Below are 9,899 nucleotides of genomic sequence, written 5' to 3'. Positions count from 1 at the left end.
GCTCTGGCTGTTTGGGATTGCTGTGTCTCTACTGCTTGCATGACTGGCCATGCTCCGACAGGGTGGACAGTTGAGGACAGCCATTGTCTGTCCACACAGGACAGTTGGCGGCTGGCGTCCTGTTGCACGGATGCGGTCGGGCATGACGAGCATAAAGATGTGGAATCCTATGACGACTAGGATGAATGGCTGTGCTCATGCTGGGTGGGCAGTGTCTCATCCCAAATACTTGTGGCAGTGGTCACCTTGCATGAGTGCAGTCAGGCATTATGGGCAGACCAAGGTCCTCGTATAAGTGCTGTGATTACCATGTCACTCCCTGGCGTAGCTGCTCTGGCTGATTTGGGATTGCTGCGTCTCTACTGCTTGCATGACTGCCCATGCTCTGGCAGGGTCGACTGTTGAGGACAGACATTGTCTGTCCACACAGGACGGTTGGTAGTAGGCTCCCTGTTGTACGGATGCGGTCAGGCATGACGAGCATAGAGATGTGGAATCCCATGTCGGCTAGGATGAATGGCCGTGCTCATACAGGGTGGGCAGCGTCTCATCCCAAATGTTTGTGGCAGTGGTCACCTTGCACAAATGCAGTCAGGCATTATTGGCAGTCCAAGGTCCTCGTATATGTTCTGTGATTACCATGTCCCTCACTGGCGTAGCTGCTCTGGCTGATTTGGGATTGCTGCGTCTCTACTGCTTGCATGATTGTTGGCAGGGTGGACTGTTGATGGCAGACATTGTCTGTCCACACAGGACGGTTGGCGGTAGGCTCCCTGTTGCACGGATGTAGTCAGGTATGACAAGAATACAGATGTGGAATCCTATGTCGGCGAGGATGAATGGCCGTGCTCATGCAGGGTGGGTTGTGTCTCATCCTAAATGCTTGTGGCAGTGGTCACCTTGCACGAGTGCAGTCAGGCATTATGGGCAGTCCAAGGTCCTCGTGTATGTCGTGTGATTACTATGTCACTCCCTGGCGTAGCTGCTCTGGCTGATTTGGGATTGCTGCGTCTCTACTGCTTGCATGACTGGCCATGCTCCGGCAGGGCCGACAGTTGAGGACAGACATTGTCTGTCCACACAGGACAGTTGGTGGTAGGTAGGCTCCCTGTTGCACGGATGCAGTCAGGCATGACGAGCATAGAGAAGTGGAATCCCATGTCGGCTAGGATGAATGGCCGTGCTCATACAGGGTGGGCAGCGTCTCATCCCAAATGTTTGTGGCAGTGGTCACCTTGCACAAGTGCAGTCAGGCATTATTGACAGTCCAAGGTCCTCGTATATGTTCTGTGATTACCATGTCGCTCACTGGAGTAGCTGCTCTGGCTGATTTGGGATTGCTACGTCTCTACTGCTTGCATGACTGGCCATGCTTGGCAGGGTCGACTGTTGAGGGCAGACATTGTCTCTACACACAGGACAGTTGGCGGTAGGCTCCATGTTGCACGGATGTAGTCAGGCATGACGAGAATAGAGATGTGGAATCCTATGTCGGCGAGGTTGAATGGCTGTGCTCATGCAGGGTGGGTTGTGTCTCATCCCAAATGCATGACAGGCCATGCTCCGGCAGCAAAGGATAAGTGGGACCAAGACAAGTCTCATCAAAACCAGAGTCTATAGCCGAGGGACCTGGAACATTTAGTATGGATGCCACGTCGCTTACTGGCATAGCTGCTCTGGCTGATTTGGGATTGCTGCATCTCTACTGCTTGCATGACTGGCCATGATCCGGCAGGGTGGACTGTTGAGGACAGACATTGTCTGTCCACCCAGGATGGTTGGCGGTAGGCTCCCTGTTGAATGGAAGCGATCGGGCATGACGAGCATAGAGATCTGGAATCCTATGTCGGCTAGGATGAATTGCCATTCTCATGCAGGGTGGGTTGTGTCTCATTCCCAATGCTTGTGGCAGTGGTCACCTGGCATGAGTGCAGTCAGGCATTATGGGCAGTCCAAGATCCTCGTATATATGGTGTGATTACCATGTCGCTCAGTGGCTTATCTGCTCTGGCTGATTTGGGATTGCTGCGTCTCTACTGCTTGCATGACTGGCCATGCTCCGGCAGGGTCGACTGTAGAGGAAAGACATTGTCTGTCCACACAAGACGGTTGGCGGTAGGCTCCCTGTTGCACGGATGCTGTCGGGCATGACGAGCATAGAGATGTGGAGTCCTATGTCGTCTAGGATGAATGGCCGTGCTCATACAGGGTGGGCAGTGTCTCATCCCAAATGTTTGTGGCAGTGGTCGCCTTCCACGAGTGCAGTCAGGCATTATGGGCAGTAGAAGGTCCTCATATATGTGGTGTGATTAACATGTCGCTCACTGGAGTAGCTGCATTGGAGGATTTGGGCTTGCTGCGTCTCTGCTGCTTGCATGACTGGCCATGATCCGGCAGGGTGGACTGTTGAGGACAGACATTGTCTGTCCACAAAGGACGGTTGGTGGTAGGCTCCCTGTTGCACGGATGCGGTCGGGCATGACGAGCATAGAGATGTGGAATCTTATGTCGTCTAGGATGAATGGCCGTGCTCATGCAGGGTAGGAAGCATCTTATCCCAAGTGCTTGTGGCAGTGGTTACCTTGCATGAGTGCAGTCAGGCATTATGGGAAGTCCAAGGTCCTCATATATGTGGTGTGATTACCATGTTGCTCACTGGAGTATCTGCTCTGGCTGATTTGGGATTGCTGTGTCTCTACTGCATGCATGACTGGCAGTGCTCATGCAGGGTGGACTGTTGAGGACAGAAATTGTCTGTCCACCCAGGACGGTTGGCGGTTGGCTCCCTGTTGCACGGATGCGATCGGGCATGACGAGTACAGAGATGTGGAACCCTATGTCGGCTAGGATGAAAGGCCGTGCTCATGCAAGGTAGGCAGCGTCTCATCCCAAGTGCTTGTGGCAGTGGTCACCTTGCACGAGTGCACTCAGGCATTATGTCACTCACTGGAGTAGCTGCTCTGGCTGATTTGGGATTGCTGCATCTCTACTGCGACTTGAGAACTGCACTGATTAGGGCTAGTTTTCCCCTCTCCCCACTTTTTCCCCCCTCCCTCCATCCTGCCCCGATTTGTCGTACACAAATAACAGCAAAGTACAGAATATTGATGACCAATGTTACACGTTACAAGACATATCCCATAGTTTGAGGAGAGTGAAGAAGATGAGAGAGAGAGAGGACGAGAGAGAGAGATGAGAGAGGAGAGAGGGGGGGGGTCGGGGATAAGTAGGTCAGGTAGTTCCGTCAGGACACCTATGGCAGGCACTTGCAGGCATTACTTAGTTCTTTGCGGCGTTCCTGCGGCCCCTAGCTGCAACCCCTTTTCGTTCCTTTTACTTTACCTCTTTTCATATTCTCTTTCATCTTACTTTCCACCCTATTCTAACAATATATTATAATGCAACTGCTTAGAGGTTTTCATCCTGTTAAACCTGTTAGATCTTGTACTGGCGATACCGTTTCGACGCTGAAATGACCTCATAGGTCATAGGGCTTGACCTTTGGCCTAAATTCTATATTCGGTTGAATTAAAATTTAGGTTAGGATTTTTTTTTTTTTTTGTCCTGAAATAGAGAGAGCTCCTTGAAGCGTGAGACTGTAGGACATAAAGTAAAAAAAACGGTACCAAGTCAAAAAAAGGTACCAAGTAAAAAAACGGTACAAGTCAAAAAAAAGAGGTACCAAGTAAAAAAACGGTACCAAGTCAAAAAAAAAGGTACCAAGTCAAAAAAAAAGGCACCAAGTCAGAACAAAAGGTACCAAGTCAAAAAAAAGGCACCAAGTCAGAACAAAAGGCACCAAGTCAAAAAAAAGGTACCAAGTCAGAACAAAAGGTACCAAGTAAAAAAAAAGTACCAAGTCAAGAAAAAGCTACCAAGTAAATAAAAGGTACCAAGTCAAAAAAAGGTACCAAGTAAAAAAACGGTACCAAGTCAAAAAAAAGAGGTACCAAGTCAAAAAAAAGGCACCAAGTCAGAACAAAAGGTACCAAGTCAAAAAAAAAGGCACCAAGTCAGAACAAAAGGTACCAAGTCAAAAAAAAAGGCACCAAGTCAGAACAAAAGGTACCAAGTCAAAAAAAAAGGCACCAAGTCAGAACAAAAGGCACCAAGTCAAAAAAAAAGGCACCAAGTCAGAACAAAAGGCACCAAGTCAAAAAAAAAGGTACCAAGTCAGAACAAAAGGTACCAAGTAAAAAAAAAAGTACCAAGTCAAGAAAAAGCTACCAAGTAAATAAAAGGTACCAAGTAAAAAAAAGGTACCAAGTCAAAAAAAAGGTACCAAGTCAGAACAAAAGCTACCAAGTAAAATAAAGGTAAGTAAAAAAAGGTACCAAGTAAAAAAAAATGGTATACCAAGTCATAAAAAAGGTACCAAGTAAAATAAAGGTACCTACCAAGTAAAAAAAGGTACCAAGTAAAAAAAAAGGTACCAAGTCAAAAAAAGGTACCAAGTAAAAAAAAAGGGGTAACCAAGTCAAAAAAAAAAAGGCACCAAGTGAAGAAAAAGCTACCTAGTAAAAAAATAAAAGGGTGGGGGACCAAGTAAAAAAAAATTTTTAAACTACTTTTTTATTCATACCTGAGCCCTGTAATTTCGGAAGTTGAAAGAGTGGGAGATATGGCCCATTTTATTACGACGGTCGTATATATATATATTATATATAGATATATATATATATATAAATTATAGTATAATATATTATTATATAGTATATATATAATATCTATATATTATATATATATAAATATATATAAATATATATATATAATATATATGTGTGTGTGTGTGTGTGTGTGTGCCTGAGTGGGATGGGAAAAATGTCCAGACTTCACTGATGGCAGAATATGTCCACCTCGTGTTCATTCATTCCTTTGGGCAGCGTTAATAGTAAATGACGTCATTGGCAAGACGATACGAGGTCCTCGTAGAAACTTCTCTCTCTCTCTTTTCCTCTCTCTCTCTTCCTCTCTCTCTCTTTCTCTCTCTCTCCTGCCAGGAAAATGATGGTTCCTCGAAGGAGAATAGATGGAAAGACATAAGTCACTATCGGATGGCGTCCGGCGTCTTGCATGTAAAGTAGTCGCCTGATATCCAATGAATATTCAAGAGATCCCGTCGCATATTAGAGGCAAAATTCGATACATATTATGAAGAAGTTCTGACGGCTGGAAGTTTGGCTACCGGGAGATGTCGTCCTCCTAATATTTGGCTTTTTTTCCAGTGCCGGAAGTTTTGTTTTATGGATTGATTTTTTCTTTTTATTATCAAATGTGAGTGGAGGATTGGTGTTTTAGTTGTGGTATGGGAAATATTTGATGATTCTCTTATTATAATTTTTTTTTCATTTCAAATTATGACCATACGTTAAAAAAAATTGTTGTATGATTCTTCGTATTAATATTTTAAGCTTTCACAGTTATTCACACCACACATCATCTAATAAGTTAAACGTTTCGTGTTTTTTTTTTTTTTTTTTTTTTTTTTTGTGATCTTTGGACCAAGTGCCGTGACACTAAACATCGAAAGGCATTTTCTTTCTAAAGAATCCAACAGAATTGTTTTCCTTGCAGCAACTAAGTATATATTTTTAGTTATGAAACATAAGATATTTTCGAATTGAATTTTCATAAAATATTTAAAAAAAAATTTTGTAAGCCAGGCGAGAGCTTTTGAACATTGCTCTCGAAAACCATACGACAAAAAAGTGAATATCATACGAGAAGAAAGCAAATTTAAAAAAGAACTAAAGACTCCCATTCTGCAGGAGCTACGATGCTGATGAGAAGACGCTAAAAGACAATTATAAAATATATAACAAGCAGCTTATAAAGAAAACGTTCAAACGTCCCTCGTGGAGGACTGTACATAAAACCAGAGTGAACAATGTTTATATGTTCAGTGGTTCTTAAAGCCATAGAATCCATTTTCCACGCCGTCTAAATCGCAGTCTCTCTCTCTCTCTCTCTCTCTGTTGAGACAGCATTATTACCTTTCGCCTCGAATTTATCAACACCTGGTCCTCCGTAAGGACGGCCCCTTTGCGTCGATCAAGTAAATCGAGGAGTTTTGAATTCACCCCCCTTCAAACAAGACCTTCTCGAATTAACCTTATTTGGATGTTGGAACTGCACTCCTCTGCCATCAACTCGTTCGTTTCTTTCTCCTCCTCCTCCTCCTTCTTTCATTCCCTCACCCTTCCCCCCCACTCCTTTCTGGCCCCCTTTTCTGTTTTATCGCTCCCTCGAAAGCCATTTCGAGATTGACGTCGACACTTACGCAAATTCTCCCCATGCCCCGCCCCCGTATTCGCGTGGGCCCTAACGGTTCTCTCTGCTCCTTCGCTGATGAAGAATACGCGAGTGGTAACAGATGTGAATGATGGGCTTTTGCGCGCGCGCGCAGCGCGCGCGCGAGAGAGAGAGAGAGAGAGGTTTGTGTGCGTCCAATCTTTGGATGCAGACGGATCTCGATGGATAAATTGTGTTCATTCATGTATAAAGTGTACGTATTTGTGTCTGAATTTGCAGGGTTTTATATATATATATATATATATATATATATATATATATATATATATATATATATATATATATATATATATATATATTGTTACGAAGTGCCAAGTATCTGGTTACCATTTATCAATTATTACCTCACAAAAAGCCAGACACCTGAACCCTCATAACACGTTTAAACGACTGAATACACTAAAGGCAACAGTGATCCCTTAACACTTACCAGTATTGCAGAAAATCAGACTAAGTTCATCAAAACAGGTGTGAGGTAATCTTGTAAGTAATTAAATTAATCAAAGGGCATCACTCCATCAACAACTTTCAAAACTCTAAGTATTTCCCTGATTTCAGAAGTCTAAGTACTTCCCTGGTTCTAAGTCACTTCAAGAAAATTGAAGGAAAGCAAATCAATTACCACTCTATGTTTCTACCTAACATAAATATAATCATAATTATATATACTTATACTGGTGTAAGATAAAGAAAACACTTATAAAAATTTTAAATACAAAAATTTATTATTAAATTCAAAATTTATAAGTGAAATTCACAATATCAGGGAAAATTACTGTTACTTGAAAACAAAGTAAAGTTTAATTAATTCTTGAATCAAATTAAGTAAAATTAAATCAAAATTAATTTATCACAAAATTCAAGGAAATTAATTCAATTGAAATTCAAAAGTGTTAGGCAATAATTGAAAATCTGAAATTAATTCACAAGTGCTAAACAATAATAAAACTTGAAAAGAATTCTAAGTAAATGCAAATTAATTCACAAGTGTTAAATTTAATTAAATGTGCAATTATTAAGCAATGAAAATAACTAAGTCAATTAAATTATGAATGCAAATGAAAATATAAAATAAAAAGACACACTTCAATAAGAAAATGAATAAGTGCACAAACAATGGAACAGACACAAACATAAAATACGCAATGTGTAAAAGTGTAAATGTTTTCACTCAAAAACACTGTAACCAACAGTTTTTACCAAACACAATTCCTATCCGTTATTAGTTAAACACTGTCCCTAACAATTATTAGTTAACCACACTCCCTATCCATTATTAGTTGCAACTAATAAAAATATAACACACTTTACCTTGGTATACCAACTTCTTTCTCTCTTAGCTGCAGCTTGTATATTACACTTTCACAAAAACCAGGCGCCGTTACGAAATGTTTGTTCAGATTCCACAAAGGAAATTAAATAACACTAAATAAATTCTAAGAAATATCAAACATGAAATTCTAAAACGTTATGAGTGACCAATTTACGTTACGTTAATATAATCTCAATGATGTCGAATGAGAGGAGAGAAGAGAGAGGAGAAGAGAGCGAGAGAGAGAGAGAGAGAGAGAGAGAGAGAGAGAGCGAGAGAGATGTTAATGCCTCGAGGTCTTAAGATAGAATGAAATCTCTTCTTTTACGGAAATTCGACAGGGCAGATGACACAAAAACGTATTTGTCACGAATGCTTCCAGAAAGTTTTGAAATCTGATGCAATCTTACATACAAAATGTGCAACACCCACGTGGGACTTGACAAAGATATACGCGTATGAGTCCAGTCTGTTAAAAAAAAAAAAAAGACACTACTCGATCGAGACGAAGAAGTCTTATCACATACGATGACAGATTCTCCAAAACACAGGTGAAGATTTGAGATCGCTATCAAGACGCGTTGACAGATTAGGGAAGCAAACGGAGATCTCTCTCTTTTTACGTTATATATATATTCTTTTACAATACGTAATGCGAAATCTGAACACACATTTTAAAACATCCTATTCTAAGCTATCTAGGAATCTGAAAAATGTTGCACAATCTACATGACATTTCAAAGAGGGGAAAACATGCATTTTGAAAGTAGCTTTATATACTGTATTATATATATTATATATATATATTATTCTCTATATATATATATATATATATATATATACATATATATATTATTACTATATATATATATATATATGTGTGTGTGTGTGTATATATATATATATATATATATATATATATATATATATATATATATATATATATATATATATATAAATAAACTAATGACCTAAGAGGTCACTGTTGAGATAACAAGAAGTGTGATAAAGGTTTATAAACAGGATGCAAGCTATGCTTTGGCGTATTGAATCAGCAGCGCCCTGGTTTGCATTTGCCTATGATAATCAAATCCATGGTTGTGTCAAACAGGTCACAGGGCTTCGCCTGAGAACCTATTGACCTATCACCCACAGACCTCTACTGACTTCCTCTCACATGTTCGTCTGTCTATTTGTTATGTATGCTGAGCTAAGCTGTGCTCTTCTATACCTTGTAAATGCATTGTAACTTAGAACTCTACTTTCCCTCCTAGAATCAGGTTCTCCTAACCACCTTCTTGCCTTCTACTCAAGAGATGTAGTTTCGCAAATATATCTTTGTTAAGTTATCATCATGAGTTTGAAACATCTCCGCCTTCATACCCCAAGAAGATACTGACTTAGGAATTATTGTTGCAATCTCAGACAAGGATGGGAAGTATAACACACGATACTTGCGTATAACATCGCAGGTCTAAATAACCTCACAGTGCGGCCTCGTTATACAAGGCTTAGCACAAACACGTATGCCTCTAGGCCCCGGCACCTAGTACCATGACCATTGCCTCACCAGCTGACCTCAAAGCCTGGCTCTGGCTTCCTCCTTTCCTTTTTGGAAGGTGGAGAATGTCGTGAAATAAGAAGAATGCACGCGTTTTCCCGACGAATTCCCGCCCTTCTATTCACATTCTAGATTCCATGGATAAGCTGGCGGTAAATGGAACAATGGTTCTTTTTCTATATATAATGAGGAATGTCACTTGATTGGGTTTGGACCCCAACCCTCATGTACACTCCCATGAGCATATTAAAATTGTAGTTGTCAGTAGTATTTGAGCTCTCCTTGTTGCTTTTAATTGCATCAAAATTCCCTAGTCCGTACGACTATAAAAGGCAATGTACGTAGTGCTTCGCCCTCCTTTGACTTGTAGTGATCCTAAATGAAACATCTAGTGGGGGAGCATTCCAGTTTGCATGTATGTGAGTTGTGTGTGAGGGGTGAGGAGTAACGAGTTGTCTGTGACCATGCTGTAACTAAAGTAAGTGATCATAATGTATCTTTTGCATCGACAATCGTCAATCTTTCAAGTGAATTATTTCTTATTAAACACGTGTTGAATCACGAATATGGGGCATTATTTTTGCCAAGAATTAAAATTTTGCCAAGAGAGCAAAATTTCGTCTTGAGTTCTTTTTGAAGCAGTCACGTGTTCGTGTCATGCGGAAGTCTGATTTACGTTAAGGGTGTTTAAAGTTTATTTTTTTTTAAATAAAA

This window comes from Macrobrachium nipponense, chromosome 19, assembly GCF_015104395.2.
Source record: "Macrobrachium nipponense isolate FS-2020 chromosome 19, ASM1510439v2, whole genome shotgun sequence".
Taxonomy (NCBI): domain Eukaryota; kingdom Metazoa; phylum Arthropoda; class Malacostraca; order Decapoda; family Palaemonidae; genus Macrobrachium; species Macrobrachium nipponense.
Note: the sequence above shows the minus strand (reverse complement) of the source record.